At 35.7% G+C, this 18,656-nt stretch overlaps 1 long non-coding RNA gene across 1 annotated transcript in view; it reads right to left on the bottom strand.

Annotated features, from left to right (window-relative positions):
* Positions 1-7,312: 7,312 nt before the first annotated feature.
* The window catches only part of LOC111930474 (uncharacterized), a 34,724-nt gene continuing 23,380 nt past the window's right edge, over positions 7,313-18,656 (bottom strand). Inside the window, exons 2-4 of the long non-coding RNA XR_015287641.1 lie at positions 12,404-12,682; positions 10,317-10,471; positions 7,313-7,800 (exon numbers count right to left, since the gene is read on the bottom strand). This is a non-coding gene — a long non-coding RNA (uncharacterized LOC111930474). The remainder of the gene's footprint in view (positions 7,801-10,316; positions 10,472-12,403; positions 12,683-18,656) is intronic.

The following is an 18,656-nucleotide window of genomic DNA, read 5'->3' as shown; positions in this document are numbered from 1 at the left end:
AGGCTGAGCTCTTCTGAGTGACAAGCACAGAGCTCAGAGTGGGAGACTGAAGGGAAAAAATCATCAGTCATATGGGAGCTGGCAGTTCTTTTCACTGCTTCTTGAACCTGATCATTGTACACTTCAGCTTTTTTATCCAGCCTGATGCTGCCTTCAGATTGCTTTGGGGACTTTCCCTTCTCTCACTTTTATTCAGCCAAATGTCTTCCAGAAGAACTATCAGTGAGAGCTGATGCTCTTTGCTTTCTATACCTGAAATGAATGATTAATTATTTCAGACATTGTCTACCTCAGGCTTGGAAATCCTGCTAAAGTTCCAAATAGCCTACTAAGGATTCACTCCTTTCATGTTATGTTTGTGCTCAGATTGCGTCTCAGAGCAAAAATATGACGGCTTGGTGATTCAGCAGTTTCATTCCAATCCTTTAACTTTGCAGGAGTCTCCACTGTACTCTACAGTTTTGATCTATTCTTCACAGCTTTGTAACCATCCAGGGATAACCAACTTCTGTCTCCGTGGGGTGGGTACTCTTGAGGAGCAGGTGACATCTCCAGATTAGTGGGTAAGGCTAGCAAAATGGACATCTTCCCAATACAAAGAGCATTAGTGCTAAAAAACTTCCAAACTACAGTCATGTACATCCATCTTCTAATATAGACTGCACCTTCCTGTATTTTTGTTACACCTGTGTCATTACTTCTGTGTTAATCTCTCACAGATGTTCTAGATATTGTCCTGTTCCCAAATATTCCATTTATCTCGGGCTTTTTTGTTTTTGCTGTTGTTCATGGGCTGTTTGGGGTTTCTTGTGGGTTGAAATTGGGATGTTCTGATTTTTTTGGGTGGAAGAGGTGTCTTATTCCAGCTCATTTTGGAGCTGAATAATGAAATAAAACACAGATCATTCCACAGAAAATCACTAGAAATGTTCTATTTCTGGTTGATTCTGGCCAATACATTCAGTATGTGTTTTGAAATCACCTTACTTGGGAACAGGACCAATATTTCATAACATAGCTGAGTTCTTAACTGTGTGAGAATAAGACAAAAATCAATACATGATTATTCATTCCTGAGACAATTTTTTTGATATTCTATTTAGAAAACTCTCACCAGTGAGATGGTATTTCCATCTGTAATAGCCTCACCATGACAGAAGAATAAAACTGACTTTCTGACAGTGGGTCTTTCCTGATCAAAGCACTTTTTCCTGTCAGAAAACACATATTTTTCAGTTCTTCAAACAGACAGGACTTCACATCACATCTTTGCATGAGACAGAGATAAAAACATGCTCTGTTACACTGCAGTATCAAGACTTAAAAATGAAAGTATATTAAGTATATAAATTTATTACATGTAAGTATATTTATACTTAAAAATAAAAGTATATTTTAGTGCATTTATCAAGAACTATATTGTGATTCTTCCTCTGCTACATAGAAGAAAAATGTGCTAAAAAATGCACATGGGTCACTGCATACAGTAGATGAAGCATGAGAATGGGAGCTGTGTTCCTCTGCATTCTAATCCTAGCTTTGACAATCATCATCTTGCTTCAGGCAAATCACTTGGAACTCTTTGGTTGCAGACTTTCTATCTACAAAATAATTAAAAATATTTTACTGTGTAAAGCTTTCACCATAAATTAAAGGCTAAGGAATTATTATGTATGAATTAAAAGGAACTGAAAACAATTTTTAACTGCAGATTCTGAGCCAAACTCAATCGAGTGGTAACCAAATGTAATCCAGATGAAAAACACCAGGATTTCATTAAAAGCCTCACAAAGCCTTTTTTTTTGACTGCATAAATTGACAGAGCAACACCAGGCCCCAAATGCTCAGCTAATTAAGCAGGTTTATAGGGAAATAAGATTATAAATTGATGTGCTGGGTAATAGACTTACAGCTGAAATTAACAACAGTGTGTGTGTGTGTGTGTGTGTGTGTGTATGTGTATGTGTGTGAGGGAGAGATAAGAGCTCTGTCATTTCATCACAATAACTGCCTTCCCATTCTGCCACCAGGTTTCTCCCTTCTCTGCAATTTCCCCTCTTTCTCCCAGATTCACAGATTCTAATGCTCCTTTCAAAAGGCAACGCTCATTGCCTGAATGCCTGTGCGTTCATGACTCATGGAAAAGTAGAATATTGAGTGGTCAGCTGGTCACCCAGGACACACACTGCACCTCAGTCAGAGAAGGCAGTAAAGAGCACTCAAGCATTAAAGCACTTGCAGAACTCTGGGCTTATAAATCCACAGTGCCACTGAGTTTTGCTCCGTTTTATTTTAGAGAGCTTTCTTTGTTCCAGCTAGCGTAAGATCTATTTACCTACTTTGGTTTTTAAAAGGTCACCTTTTCCCTGGGATAGAAATCTGAAGTTACATTTTATTATAAAAGCTTTAAAATGGAAGAGTGACACTGTGCTTCTGCTTGAGTTTTACCGCTACCTATTTTTTACTTAAAAATACCTGGACAAAAAAAAAAAAATCTAGTAATTCATGTATAAATTCTATTTTTATAGAAATTACATTTAGAGTAAAGGGTAATAAAATCAAGAGGAAGAACAACATAGACTAGATTTCCCTAAAGAATTATAATACCTGAAATTTAGGCTTTATCTCTTCTTACACAGCTTAAGTTGAAAAAAAAAAAAAATCTGCGCAAGCTATTACATAAATCTAAGAGATAACTGCATGGTAAAAATTTCTAACTGCAACCCACAACTATCTAAACCGCTATGAAAAACATATGTTTGACATAAAAATAACTGGCATTATGTTACCATGCAATGAAATCTCAGTATAAGTCATAGTTAATTATATATTCAGGGAAAAAAAGTGAATAATTTAACCCACATCTCAGATAAAACTGAAAAAAACCAAGTGAAAAACATCCATCAATCCATTGTATCCCTACAGCAAATTTTTACACAACCGTAAAAGGAATAAGCAATAAAAAGTCTTATTCTCTACTAATTGAAGGATACATCAAAACCCTAATTAAAAATGTTCTGAGCCGAGATGATTACTCAAAGGTGAGATAGCATGCCCTAAGAATACTTTAAGCTGCCACAGCAAGTTTGGGTTTGGGTTTTGTGAGCAGGGTGGTGCAGAAACAGAAAACTGCTATGTAAATTGTCCAGCCATGGTTTGTAGTGCAAGCAGGAAAAGCAGACCCAGCCCTGACCCTTGTTGTCCTCTCTGTTCTCCTCGAGTTCTTAAGCATCCCATTGATCACTGAGATTCTAAGCATCTTAGGAAGTTGTTTTGTTTTTCTTTAAGAGGGAAATTCAGATATTCATTTGTACATGGATACCATAACTATCAAGCCATTCAAAGTACTCTCCTTTGAGACACAAGGCAGTAATTTTGTTCATCTATCCACCCTCTGATTAGGGACCATATGTTAATGGAGTCTACATGTCTGTGATCCTTTTGGCCAGTGGTGAAACGGGATCCAGTCAATCCAGTCAATGGCTTTCTAGCTATTCCAACAAAGAATTTAGTTTTCTATTTTATATAATTTTATTAGCAAGCTTATTATTTATGTGATTATAAATTAGAAGATGTCATGGTTCTTTTATTTACATATAGCACATAATTGATTTTCGTAGCCCTGAGGAGATGAAGAAAGTAATTTTATTATCTACATTCATGATAATTTGATCAACTCATGTATAGGAAAGAAAGGCCTTACTTTCAACTCATGTGGAAGGTCTGGGATGTTACATATGAATTTGCCCTCAACCAAATCCCAAATTAAAGTATTGTTTCCAGATTCTGGAAACCAGAAGACACCACCCAGTTCAAAGGAAAATGTAGCTCTTTGCTGCACAGGAGATCCAATTTAGCATTCCTGACGGTTTCCTCTGGCATAAAAATCTACTATTTGCTTAATGTGATTATAGGATTATGGTATTGTATTTTGTATCTGAGAATTTACTTGGGTTTACAGCTTTTAATCTATGACCTAATTGAGCAGAAGTCATTTCCTCTTCCCCAAATTTCACTCATACTGTCTGCACCACTCATTCTCATTAGTGAGATGTTCTAAAATCAGTACTTGTGCTGATCTTACCTATGTAGAAAGGTTTATTTCATGACCTTTTGTAGCCTTTTGCAGGAATGACTGGAATACAAATCACATACTACAGGGCTGAATTGTGCTAACAACAACAGAGAGTCCCAAAAACACAAGAGAGAGACAGATATTAATATATTAATAACAGATATTAATAACAGATATTAATATATTGAGATAAAATAGTGATATGGGATGATGAACAGCCAAATAGTTTGCTTGTCCCTTTAATGTAAAAAATGTTGCAAAACTCCTTTTCCTTTCCTTCTTCATCTTTTCTAACACCAGGTATCATCCCTCATTATTCTCTCATACCTTTATGCAGTCTAACTATAATTAATGAATCATCATCTGACATGATATCTAAACAAGAAAACTCCCAGTTCTTTTTGCTCATTTGAAACATTTTAGCTTAAGAAATTCAGTCTAAAAAGAAGTTTAAAAAAAATTATTATCCAATGAACAAACAGGGTGAAAAGAGAGTCACCAAAGTGGAAAAAAACCCCACGAATGCTATTAGGAAAAAACAAAAAATAATGGAGGGGTGTGGTGGAAAAGATATAATCTAGTTCAGGGGAAAAAAATGCAGAACAGTGCATGTAGGTCAGTAGCTTCCAGGGTTTGTGTGCACCTCTATTCCTTCCAGTGGGTCCTTTTTACATATTGTTTTCATAATTTTGTTCATAATCACTTTGGAAAGGGAATAAATTAAAACATGGATAAGGTTTTGCAAACCAGAACTATTTTTGCAACTCTTCCAAAGATAGAAGTAGATTTTGAGATGCCACATAGTCATAAGATCTGCTCACCCTTAATGCAAATACCAAGACCGTAGTTGCTGTTCCATCTTCTGAAAATGTAGCAATTATATTTGGTCATTCTGCAATGCCAGCCCAGACAACTTTTAACACATCTGAAGGGGTTCATAGATACACCCTGGCTTGAAAGATTTGACCAAATGTCACTGGAATTAGTTGGAGATTTCCATTTGTTTCAATAGGCTTTGAATGAGGGCAGCATCATTAGGATTTTGAATGTTGCAATGCTGGATGGATTTTACTTAGCACTTACATAAAGGCACACTACCTACTGCAGGAAGCAGATTAAGTGGAGATAAACATGTAGGTTTTAAAAGACTTGCCCTCAAAGTGTGGCTTGCTTCATCTTTACTGAGTTTGAATTATCCTACAGATAAAGATGAAACAAAGTATAAAATATTGGACAGCATATAACACACTGTAAAGAAAAATGGAACAGCAATAGAGAAAAGGGAGCATTCTAATAAAAACACACATAGTAACATGCATCATACAAATCCCTCCTTGAATAAGTTTCTTATACAGCTACTCAATTACAGATGCTGGAGTAGCCTTCTGTAGTAGTTTTGATCAATTTATGCATCCAAATGCTGACCATCATCACACAACATGGGTTCTTAAAGATTAATAGGATGCTTTGACAAGAATTTACTTAATCAATTTATGGATTAAAAGTAAACATCTTGACATTCCCATAAATCTGTATTTTAGGGGTTAAAATGCTTAGAAGTAAGGATCTCATAAAAATAGGATATATATTTAGGGAAAAATTTTTAAATGGCACCATTTAGAGATTGGGTAAATACATTTACTATTCACTTTTCCATTCCATCAAATGATGATGAGAATATGTAACTGACTGTGCTAATGCACTTTAAGATTTTTTAATGAAAGACCCCATTAGAGTTTTTTCACTTGAAATGGAGGACTTGCTCACAGAAACACCTTTCTTCATTTGTCTCTGTTACGTGCACCTCTCAAGCCAGCATCTCAGTCACCTGTTTGCATTATTGCAGTGAAAGCATTGACATCCTTCTTGCACAACCATGAAATCCTGATCATGGGCTGATCTGGGTCTAGATTTACCATGGCATTTGTAGAATGCCTGCAGAAGCCAACAGGAAGTTTGCTTATAAACTCTCACTGCCTGTAGATCTTCTTCTACATGACATCAAGCTCCTCCTGCAAACATGTAAGTGGTGCCTGTATTTGCCATCCCAAGCATGCATGACTCAGGAGAGAGAAACAGGATTGTTCAGATTTCAGTCACATTACAGAAATCAGACTTGAGGACAGTTGAAATACAGTAGGGAATTCTGTGAAGAAACAATCCGAACAGTGCAGCACAGAGAAATTTTTCTGTAAGAAAATACTAAGGAGGAAAGTATTTATAAAGCCTAAAACAGGTGAATAATTTGGGACATCAGTATGGATGAGAGAACAGTGCTGCACTTTGGAAAAACAACCCTTTTTTTCTGATTCTTCCCTACCAAGTCCTCTTGTGGCAGCCCAGTAGGAGTGCAAACACAAAACACACAATAGCCATAGAAATTATTAAATATAATGCAGAGGGTGAGGGGACACAGTTACAGCTCTAAATACTTCATGATCCCTATCTCAGGTTCCACTCTGCTTTTCTTAGGAAGTCTATGTTCTCCCAAAGGTGACTGCTGTTATAGGTGGTGCTGACATTCAAGGTCTAAAAGATTCCCCATCTCCTCTCTGCTCACTTGAAGACTCACAGGAATCTGTTCCTCTAAGTTCATCACTGAATAACTTCTTTATGAAAATAATTTTCATTTAAATGATTTCATTGTTTTCCTTCCACCTATTCATGTACAGCCCTAAAATTACAATTTAAAAAATGTCTGAGGTCGGTAGATTTTTTTTTTTTTTCTGCTACCTACTTATATTTATTCTTTTTACTTTCCCTTTGCAGAAGGAAAAGTGAATAAAGTACATGCCACGGTGCCAGGGAGACACACTGGGAATTATGACAAATCTAGGCTATCTGTAGTACAAGAGATTTTCTTGTCACTTCACTATAACTATATGCAATGAAGAAAATCAAGCTTTTCAGTGTTCTGCAAGAAAATTATAATGATAGCACCCTGCATTTCAGTTCAAACTACTGTTCTGCATTTTATTCCATTGACTTGCAGGAGAAAATAGAACCCTTTGCTGAAGACTCTTTGTACCATCTTTCTGAGTTTAAGAATGATGCTCTTTATAGAATTATAGAGAACAGTTCCAGGACTGGAAAACTATAACTGGAAAATGTTGTGCACTGCATCCTCCAAAAAAAGTCATTTTTGAAGAACTCTGCTGGTGGATACCATAAAACAGGATGATCCATGGAACAGAGAACTAGGACAGAGCTATGAAAATAAAGGCATGACTATACTGCTGTTTTTCACTTAAGCAAGTTTTATTGTCATTTAGATTCCTTGGATCAAAAAGATGTAATTAAGCTGCCTTTCCTTTCCCCCCCCTGTTAATATACATATTGTGGAGAAAATGAGTAGCACAGATAGCAACACCAGAGCAGCAGCACTTGTGAAAAAATGTTATCCTGACTGAGCAGAAGCAAAATGATTTACAGTGCTGAGAAAAGGGATGGTCCACAATATAACCTGAGACATGACATTCTGTATTTGCCACATTCCATTCAGGATGTTTCAAACATTTTATTTGCACTTTCAGTCCAGTTTGTTCTTAAATTCACTAGATATAAACGGCATCTTTTCCTAATGGAGTCAGAAGCAAAGTCATCTGTCAGCTGCCCAGCAGGATTTTCCACCCTGTTAATGATGATGGAATCTCATTTTTCCCTCCTGAAGATTTGGTTTCACCATTATATTCCGTTTTATCATGATCAGATTTCTCATTTCATCACTAAAGGATAAATAAAGTAACATGCATTTACTGTAAATTTTGCTTTCATCTTCTGTCTGGCATTTTAACACTCTTAATTTCATTATTGTGGCATTTTATTTTTAAAATCTTTCTTCAGTTTAACTTTTTTCTACCCCTTCAGTATCATTTAAAACAGGGTTGCTGAAATTTAATTGAGAAGCACATAAGAGAAAAATAGGCCTTAATAACTCTATTTTTACAGTTATAAAATCTATAAATCTATAAGTAAAGTTATATTATAATAAGTAATCTTATTTATTATAATAAATAAGATATATTATATCTTATACAATATGTCTAAATAAGATATATTTATCTTACAAATTTATTTTTACAGTTGAAAAATTCTCAAGGAAAGCAGAAGCTACAAATCCAGTTACTTAACATATTGAATGTCAGCCATAAGAGATGATTTTAAAAAATTTATCAATATATATAATCAATATATGATCAATAAAATTTTGAGGGTTTGGTTGTTTCATTTGCTGTGTGTTTGATGAGAAACATGACTAGATCAAACCACCTGCAACACAGAGCACCCAGTTTCTATCTCATGCTCTGCTTATGACCTTGAGGACATCATGCAATTTTTCCATTCCCTTCTTTCTACATTCTCTCTCTTGTTGTGATGGATTTGCAGCTGCCTTGAAATAATATATTAATACTTCATGTCAACCTGCTACAGGGAAGATGAATGATCTGAATAAATTCAGTGAGGTCCTGTCTGGAGAAGCAGACAGGAAGAAAATGCCTGTTTCAAGACAGGCATCTCCATACACAGCACTCACTGAGAACTCACATTTATAGCCAGCCTACAAAACTCCTTTTGTATGAAGAGCCTCGAGAAAGAAGATTCCCAAAGACCTGAAGCACAGCTTCAAAGTTGGCTACTCTCCAGCAAAGAGAAGCAGTAGCTCTTTCTGGGAGTAAGATTCACATATAGAATCCTAATGAGACCAATAAAAAAGCTTCACCTGCCAAAGCCATCATCTGTGCACACTGAGATTTATGGTTAGGTAGGCTGGTAGGCCTGCTAGTAAAAAGACTTTTTTGCAAGTCTTTTTTTCTCACTGAAAACTTTTTTTCCAGTGTTAAAAGAAATATTACTTTGATGAAGAAAGGCCCTTGCCACATGTTCTGCCAGCACCAGCATTTAAAATGCTCTAGCAGTCATGTCAAGAGAAGATAAAGACATGTACTTTCATGAACAAAGGATTCTCCAGATTTAAAATCTGGCCACTGAATTGTTTTGATAGGTTGTCTGAAAACATCAGAGCTTTGTGGTAAACAAATCTGAAAAAATACAATATATTCTATACTTTGAAATGAAGAGGAGGGTGTGGGTGCAGAATTTAGGGACTATTAGCCAACTACTGACACTTCAGTTGCTGTAAAAATACTGCAATTTATCAAACAAACTACTCACAAGTGGAAGAAAAGAAGAAAGAAAAGAAGAAAAGGAAACAGAGCAGCTCTGTGTGGGTGTAAAATCCCACTCAGAAAATGCCCACTTCTAGCTCCTGATAGGAAAGGTTTTGTCTGGACTCTCAGCTGAGCCTCCTGTACTGTTTGATTCTGGTTTGAGCACTATTGGTTATTTTCATTAGCACCTTTCCTGGTTTTGTGTGGCAAGCGTGTTGCAGCTCACTGAATGCAGAATACATGGAAAAGTGGGGAGGAAAAAGGAAGCATTTCTTTCCTTATTAACAGAACCTAAAAGTGACAACCACAGATGCTAAAGTCAGTTTATACTTGAAAGGAAGCTTGACAGGTGTGTTGATCCTGAGCCTTGGTCTAACAGTAGTGAAACAGTGACATTGCACCCTGTACCATTCATTGTGTACAGAAATAAGTAAAAAAAAATGTTTATTCCATGTTATCCATCTCAGCTTTAAACCATGATAATGAAATCCTGTGGAGCAAACACATCTTTACCACTTTTTAAAAGCTGCCTTTCACAAAGACCCCACCTCATTCTAAGACAATTCTCTTACAATTGTATACAATTGTATACAATTCTGTTACAATTATATAAAGGACAGATGATGCCAACATGCTTGCTTGCTAAATTCATTGTAGTTATATATCAAAATGAAAATAAAATGTGCAGTTAACAGTACCATTTTATTTCTGTACAGAATTTTAACTTTGCTTTTACTTAAATGTCTTGAGATTAACTTCTTCTGTTCTCTTTCTTCTCCACAAGCCACAATATATCTCAATCATTATTTATATTTTTTTGTGCATGGGAAAGCTTAAGGATTAAGGCAAAGATTTTTAAAATGCTGCTGCTAAAGAAAAGTCCAGAACTTTAAAATCTCATAAGCAAAGGAAGAAAATCAGTGGATAAATGGAAACTGAGACTGGTAATGTTTTTGTTTGTTTTAGTTTTTTATTTTTTAATTTTTTTAAAATTTATTTTTAGGCATCTAGCTTCCATATATTAGACAGTTTGCCTAAAGTGAAGTCCTACAGGGTGAGGAAGAGGGCCTTACCAGCACCAATATTCTCTGGTGTGGTATCCACATCATAACTCAAGAGACAGCCTTTACAGTCACTCAGACATCATCATTTTGTCAAGCATCGTGCAAGGTCACATTCATGGAGCTGTGCCTTCATTTCCTGAGCCTCTCAGTTTCCAACATGAGACCTAATTGTTGTAGAAATATTAAGGATGACCATGAAAAATGTTGTTAGTACAATTGTGCCTCTTCTGATACACAGTAGCTACCTCATCTTCATAAAATGAAAGTAAAAAACAACATTAAAAAAAAAATTAAGATATGAAAAATTAAAACTCCCATATTAAAATGACGAGTCTGCAAGTAAACCTAGAATTGAAAATAATTCACAGAAGTTTTTGCATCAGCAAACAAAACAATCAGAAGCAAAAGAAGAAGAATGAGAACTTTTAAGGGCTTTTGAGGATAGACAGACCAAAATTAACTAGCTCAATTGTAATATGAAACCAGTATGAGATGGTTAGATGGAAAAAGTATGTTACTTTTGGGACATAACTGCTGATATTTTGGGTTTTTTTCCAGTTTGCATCAACTCCACATAAAACCCAGAAGACATAAGTCTTTACTGTACTTAAACACAAATGAATGAATTATAAGTGTACAAAATACCGGTAAGTATATAAAAAAAGACATTCATAATTCTGACCTAAATTGAAGTCTACTCTCTGCCCACACATAAAAGCTTCAGAGCTGTTAAATTTTATTTCTCCAAAGAGAAGCTAAACCCCCATTTCACATGTTCATATTGCAACATTGTTATTTAATTACCAATTGAAGAATCAGCTATGCTAAAATTAAATTAAAGGAACAGTTTTATTAACTATCATGGGGTGTTTGTAGTGTGAATCAAGGGTAGAACTGTATTTTTCCCTCTACGAGGCAAATAAAACAGGATCAAGCATTTGAAAGAAACTCAATTAGCTACACTACTGTAATATCTGTGTGTGTCCACATCCAGCATCATTCACCATCTGCAGCTGGCCTGAATTTCATTTCTGCATAAATTATGTCAATTTGCACCTTAAGTACTTTTTATAGCTTTGAGTCCACAGCAGATCAAATGCAGCCTGTCTGTTCCAGCTTCTGTTCCCTTTCTCATTTCATCTCTGAACCTTGCTTTCCATCTCCAGTGTACATCTTTCTGTATCACAAAAGCTCCCTCCTTCCTTAATTTTTAACTTCTCTTGGATTTGAAACAATCTGCTTCTCTTTTCTGTACCATACAAAACCTTACCTAACTTTCACATATTGAAATACTTTATCTGGTTTTACTTAAATTTTTAAGATATTTAGAGTATGGTTTTCAATGCATGCTAAAGTCCTCTGTAAATGTATAATTGTTACTCTTAATTTATTAATACAGCTACAGTTCATGTAGAATCCACATTTCTTCCTGGTAATGTTTCATATCTTTTATCATGCCATTTATTTTCAAGATTTTCCTCTCACTGAATATAAGTGCAAAGATTTGATTACAAAATTAGAAAATGTGAAAGTTAGTTTCATTCATTCTTTTGTGCCAATCAGCCGTTGCAGTACTTGGTTATAAACACTTAATCCTTCAGACACTTGAGTTTTGAAATCCCTGATATACCAGCCATGGCAAAACTATCTTAAGAGCACTATTTATGTGTACCATGTTCTTCATACAAACCTTGTGATCAGCTTTCTGCACAAACCAAAAAAAAACCCCATCAAGCTATCACCTGTTCTATAAAATCCTGTCCCTTTTTCAGCATGCTATGTTCTTGCAAGATTGAAACAGACATCTTTTCAATGTCATTTTCTTCTATATTCTTCACAACTTCTGCAGTCCCAAATGCAAAGAAATCTCTTTCCATCCGTTCTACAAAGACCCTTCTTCTGTAAATTCTGGTGGATATAACTCTTGTCATAAATATTTTCATTCTGCTTATAGGGTAATTTAAAAATAAAACAGGAATCTAACCTGCCAGCAACACCAAAAAAAATTGCGGTAATTTAACTATATATTCAGGTCACAAGTAGAATAACTCAATCTACAGGAGGAGTCCATGCATTCCATCTGGGTACCCACCTACCTTTACACTCCTCACTTGGCAGTCTGGAAAATCCTGTGTAAATCAATATTTTGACTGTCAAAAGTTTCTTCGTCATAAATACTACAAATAGAGCCCCTGTCAAAACCCTTAAATATTATTCATTATTTCCAAAGGTTTTTCATGTATGCTGAAGTAAATTTCAGTCATTCAAGAACTGCAATTACAATCTGCAGAAGGATGCTTGAATCAACATAGTCCGAAACTGTACATTAACAATTTAGGAGAAGACAATGATGATGATAACAGTATCGTGAAAACCTAGAATAAAAGATAAATAAACAAATGAAGCTAAAGAAGCTGGATGACAAAGTATTTGAAGTTGATAAAGATGATCAGAGTTAACAAGGCTGTACTGTAACTTCTTTAGACCTGGGGAAACTTTAAAATAAATCATTCAGTAAATACAGGGTTGAAGAACTAAGTAAGCTATGAGGTGGGGATCTTGCCAGAAATAGCTTGTATTTAAGCATGAACTCAACAAATTACTTGGAAACACAACTGGAACATGCTCTCAGTGCAGAGCCTTTAGACAGTTTCCATTTATTCCTTCCAAAACAGGACAGCAGACTAAGTCTTGGAAGCTGAAAAAGTGTTTCAACGAGCACAGTTATTATTACACCTCCGCCAACACCATCACTAAAAAACTGTCTCCCAAAGAAAAATAAAGAACAAGCTGAATCAAGAAATACAGGTCTTGAGCCAAGTCTTACAAAGGTAAAGTTACCAGTCTCACTGACACCAACAATTTCTTGATCCATTAACTTCCATAAAACATTAACACAAATCACTATTTATTAATTTGTATCAGTACACATGAAGCTATGTACTTGTTTGTTACCATTTAATACATGCTTTGAGATTGCTGTGAATTTTCATTAGATATTATTGCAGAAATGAGGAAAAAATAGAATTTATCACAGTACAGAAAAGTATAATTAAGAAGCAGTAAGAACTTGGATTTTACATGTATATTATTCCATGTAGCAATACACTGCAAGTTTTAAAATTTCTATACCAATATGAGAGATGTAATAATTGTGAGCAGTTTTACAGTGGTAAGTTACTCTGAAGCAGCCAAAGAGCCAGAGGAAAGCATATATAGACATATATAGATGGTATATATTAGCCCAATGACTTTTAAATAATTCAAAGAGAATCTTCTAGGACTGAAAGCTTAATATACTGGTTTGCTTTAAAAATGATGCCAATAAGGTAGAGCTTAAAACACATCTACAAAGCACTGCATTGTGAGCCTCATAGCAGTAATATTATTACTGAGATCATCCAGAGGATAAAATGCATTTCCAGCCAAGTGGAAAAGGTCAGTATCAATACTGACCCTAGAGAAATTCAGTAAGGTGTCCATTTGTAAAAGAAAATGCAACTATCCACTACAGTTTGTCAAGAGCTCTGACAGACTCTCAATCTTTCCAGTGGATAAACTTATACAGGATTTTCCTCTAATATAATATGGTGCCTGAAAATGCAAAAAAGGTGAAATGAAATTCTCATGGTTTAATCCCCAGCCAGCAATCAAGTACCATACAGCAGCTGAATTCCCCTCTGGTGGGGTGGAGACAAGAAGCTTCATTTCCACTGAATATTTTGAGTTGGAACAGACCCATAAGAATGATCAAATCCAACTCTTGTGGGAATGGCTCATGCAGGGACTGAGCCCGTCCTGCTCTGACCAACTGAGCTATTTTCATCAATGAGTCGAGATAAGAACAGTTTCATAACTGAAATACCCAAAACCAGAATAATAATTGCTAAGAAAATGGAGGCTACAAAAAGAGAGGTAACGACAAAGCCAAAGGGGGATGGACAACAAAGAACAATGCACAATTCCATTGTTCATTACCAGCTGGCCAGTGCCCAGCCACTCCCTGAGCTGTGATCAGCCCGTCCTGGCCAACTCCCCCCAGTTTATGGACTGGACATGACCTTCCATGGATGGAAATCCCTTTGGCAAGTTTGGGTCACCTGTCCCAGCCATTTTCCATCCCATCCTCTTGTGCAGCTGCTCACTGGCAGGGCAGGGGACACTGAAAAGTCCTGCATTTAGGGTAAGCCCTACTTAACAACCAAAACATCAGCGTGGAATCAACGTGGTATTCTCACACTGAATCCAAAACACAGCTCTGTACTGCACTTTTACTGTACACAGTTTCTCCTATATTCAATATTATGGGTATTATCTACTTTTGAGATAACCTTTATTCAGTGTCTCCTAACATAATGAAGAAATTTAATGTCACATAACACATATATTTTTCATGACAGGCAGATGGTGTTATGCATAATCTGCAAAATGTCCTTGAAAAATTTGCATGATTACATATAAACTTGAAAAAAGAATAATGTATAATGGCACTAGTGTTGTAGCAACTGTGCCTTCTACAATTCTGCTTTCTGTTGAAGTAAAAAGAGAACCAAATATATCAGTACAGTCTTCCTCCTCAGTTTTTTACCACAAAATCTGTAACACTGTCTTAGCTATCACAACAGGAGGATAGGAGTTGAAAAAGTGCAAAATTTGAGACATTCATTGGTACTCTGACTTGCACATAAAAGCAAACAGGAAGCTGGTGCTGTGTTTCGATACCAGTACAAAATCCATAAAAGTTGCTGCTTATCAAATCCAGAATTTCAAAATCCTTATTGTAGCAGAAGATTTTCAGTAGGCTCACTTTGTAAGGGGAGCAAACATAAGGTTTACTTTCACATACCTCTCCATGTTGACTCCTCCTCATAATTTGAAACAGTAGGAGTATGTGTCATTATCTGCTCAAAAGAATCACCCATGATCTGTACAAGTATAATAATACATTCTCATTTCATTGTCATCACAAGGCGATTGTAGGTGTGCACAGAGGTGCGTTGTATAGCAACAGTTGTTTCTCTATGCAGTGTTGGCATTTAGTGTAGGATGCTTTGAAGGGTAATCTCAAGAGCCAAGAGGAGGTTTTTCTGCTTCAGTTGAAGTGCTGAAATTTTATATTAACTAGGATATTGGTATCAATACATGTGAGTTAAGCCATTATATTTCCATGGTGGTCCTGTGAAGCTTCACTACCTTCTTGATCTTTATGAAACTCTTGAAAATGAGTTAGAGGTTTAATGCTTTAATGATTCCAAAGATCACCTAAATGCTACATATTATTTCTTGTCACTTATTGAATGCATGCAACAGTTACAGGTTTCACTGAAATGCCAAATCTTTTCTTTCATCAGATGCTTCTCTTTCATTCTCTCATTAGCTTAACTCACCTTCTGCCCTAGCAGGAAAATATTTCTGCATTTGCTGAAGAGCAAAAGTGAAACCTGACTTTTCCTCTCATGAACAGCAAAACTAAAACCTGAACATTTCTCCTTGAAATGGCACAGTGTCAAATTAAGTTCCAAATCCTTCCTAAGAGGAAAAATAACTGCCTGATTCCCTAGGACACCTCACAAGGGAAGCAGGAGGCATGACTGACACAACATTGTCTCCTGAAAAAGACATAGACCTGAAAGAAGCACACAATTAAAACCTATCTCTGTCTCCATCACTGGAACCAGTTATGGATCTGCTGTTTCTGGCATTCAAAAACCAATGAGCAGGAAACCACAATGTGTTGTTGTGTGCTGTACCATTTTCTAAGCATCTGTATATTTGTTATGATTGATTAATGATGTTTCCGTGGCACTAAATCATTTTGTCTGACCTGTCTTTTCAGAAAAATGTTTGAAATATTTCACAAATGTGGTGTCATCACTTTTTAGTAAAATAGTTGTATTGTAAATTAATGGCCAATCCATTTATCTTTTTGCATCATCACAAATTATGCAAGAAGCTTATTTTGTTGGATTCTTATGGCAGCCTCCAGTGATGTGACAGGGAATTTTGTTAAAACCAAGCTTGAACCTATGTCCTGTATGTTTCCAGAGGCAATCTTCCACATCCAAAAAAGACTGAAAGGGACTGAGAATTAATCCTGTCAATAAAGTTCCTACAGACTGCCACACATTCATTAGCTCATCCCTAATGCAACCAAGTCTATAGAATACAACAAAGGGGGGGTGTCCCCCTCTGGTGCATTTCAGGCTCCATAAAATCTCAAAGATTTCTGCCTGCCACTTCAGGATTGGTAACATTTGACTGACTCCCCTGTTGCTGAGCTCCCTTCTGTACCTCCACAGAGCTGCTGCTTTATTTGTGCAAGATATCATCACCTTCAGCCCTGATGATGCCTAGCAAAAGGCACTAACATATCAATCTACACAGACAGACCCAGTTCTGCTTCCTTCCATCCATCCTTTTCCTTCCTCAACAGCACTCTTGCACAGCAAGAACTTTATCTACCTTCCAATTAAGCAACTTATATTTTACCACCACACTGCCACAAGCAAAGATTTTCTTTGAAAAATAAAACCTTTCATATAATAAATTGGAGCTGCTCTTTTTGTTTGGCTTGGTACATTTTCTAAAATATTCACGTGCTACAGCAAATAATCACAACATTCAAAATAACACTGTAAATATGCAGCTGCTCTCCTAAGGGTACAAAACCACTAAAAAAAAATTCACAGTTGTATAAATTATTCATCCATTCTGAAGTAAATACTGTGGAGCATATCAAGCTGGGTTGTGCTCAATAGCTGTAGGATTTACAGACACCAGTGAGAGAGCAGCTTGAAAACTTGCTCTAGGTGCCTATAGCAACCATCAATAATACAAATGTCCCCAAACTACCAACATTCCTGCAATTTTTTAAGTATATATGAAGCTTGGTTTTTAACAAAAGGAGCTGGTGTACTGGGGGGAAAGCCCTAGAGCAGAGAGAAAAAATAATAAGAAGAAAAGGAGCTGAAAACAGTCTAAGGCAAATATATTCAGTGGCAAAAGCATACATATTCCTGGAATAGGAAAGCAAGTGGCAGATTATTAACATGAAGTGGTGACAGCATGATGCTATGTGAGTCAAATTGCCTGTTATTGTTGAGAATGCAATTAATTTTGTAAAATGTTGTGCTGGGCTGACAGACAATTATCAGAAAAGTTTAAGAACTCGATCAAGTGCCAGAAAATGGCAGTAAGTGGAATAGAAAGTGTTGAACTGCCTGATTTCAGATAGAAAGATTGGCAGGACAAAAACAAAAACAAGAGAAAAATGAAAAAAAGAGATGTATGATGTGACATGCCTTTTTATGTGACATTTTCTGCAATGCATCTGCTTCTCAATTATCCTTTAGAAGAGAAACCCATTCCCAAGGTTGAGTTTCAAACAAATAAATAGCTGTCTTCTGACACATTTCACTTATTCTCTGTCTTTCTCAGAAATGGATTGTACAACACTAGTTCTTCTGAAACTTAAACCTTGACTTTGCTCAGGAGTTCTTATTCCAAAAAAGAGTTTATTTTAAAAATATTTAGTTATCCTGTCACTTTCTAAATATCAGGCAATTCATCAGTCTCTTCATCAGATAGGCCCTTTTGCTATTTAACTGAGAACTTATTCCCACATCTACCAGTCCAACCACTAAGAGTACTTTGAACTAAACCATTCTCAGTAAGAAAGTTATTTAAATACAAAACTCCTTCTGATATTAAAAAAAAAAAAAAAGTCATTGTCAAAAAATGACAGTTTGTTCCATTTTAGCAGAAGAAAAAAAATTATAGTATTCTGGTCTCTTTCAGTTCATTTTCAAAAAATTAAGTTTGCCTTTATCATAAGATGTCTTTAAAATGATGGTCTGATCTCAAGAGATTTACAGTGTACTAGCTGTGATCTGCTTCCCAATTCTCACATGATTTTGGAATACTAAAATTAATTAATAATATATTAGTTTATTAAGAATTAACTCCTTAATCTGTACCATTTTACTGTATGATTCAGAAAAGAAATTCTGCAAACATTACAGTAACAAAGAGGATATTAAACTGTCATTGACTTGACATTTTCTTATTACTGAATTGCTTAACATATTATATAAGTGTTCTTTTATTGTTGAGATCTCTTTCTTTAAAGCAGGGGTACTTTAGAAAGTTCAGTGATAACTAAATATCCTTTAATAAAAATATCCTTCTGATATTTTTGAGACATAGGAAAGTGAAAAAACACCAAACTTTTCAGAAAGGTATCTCTGAGTCCATTTTTAGAGAAAAGCTAAGTCTAATCAGAGACTAAAGGGAATCAGTAAATAACAATTAATTACCCACCAATTGTTCCTGTAACTTAAGCTTTATTAC

Source organism: Cyanistes caeruleus, chromosome 6 (genome assembly GCF_971803275.1).
Source record: "Cyanistes caeruleus chromosome 6, bCyaCae1.hap1.1, whole genome shotgun sequence".
Taxonomy (NCBI): Eukaryota; Metazoa; Chordata; class Aves; order Passeriformes; family Paridae; genus Cyanistes; species Cyanistes caeruleus.
Note: the sequence above shows the minus strand (reverse complement) of the source record. Positions and strands in the feature narration are given on the sequence as shown.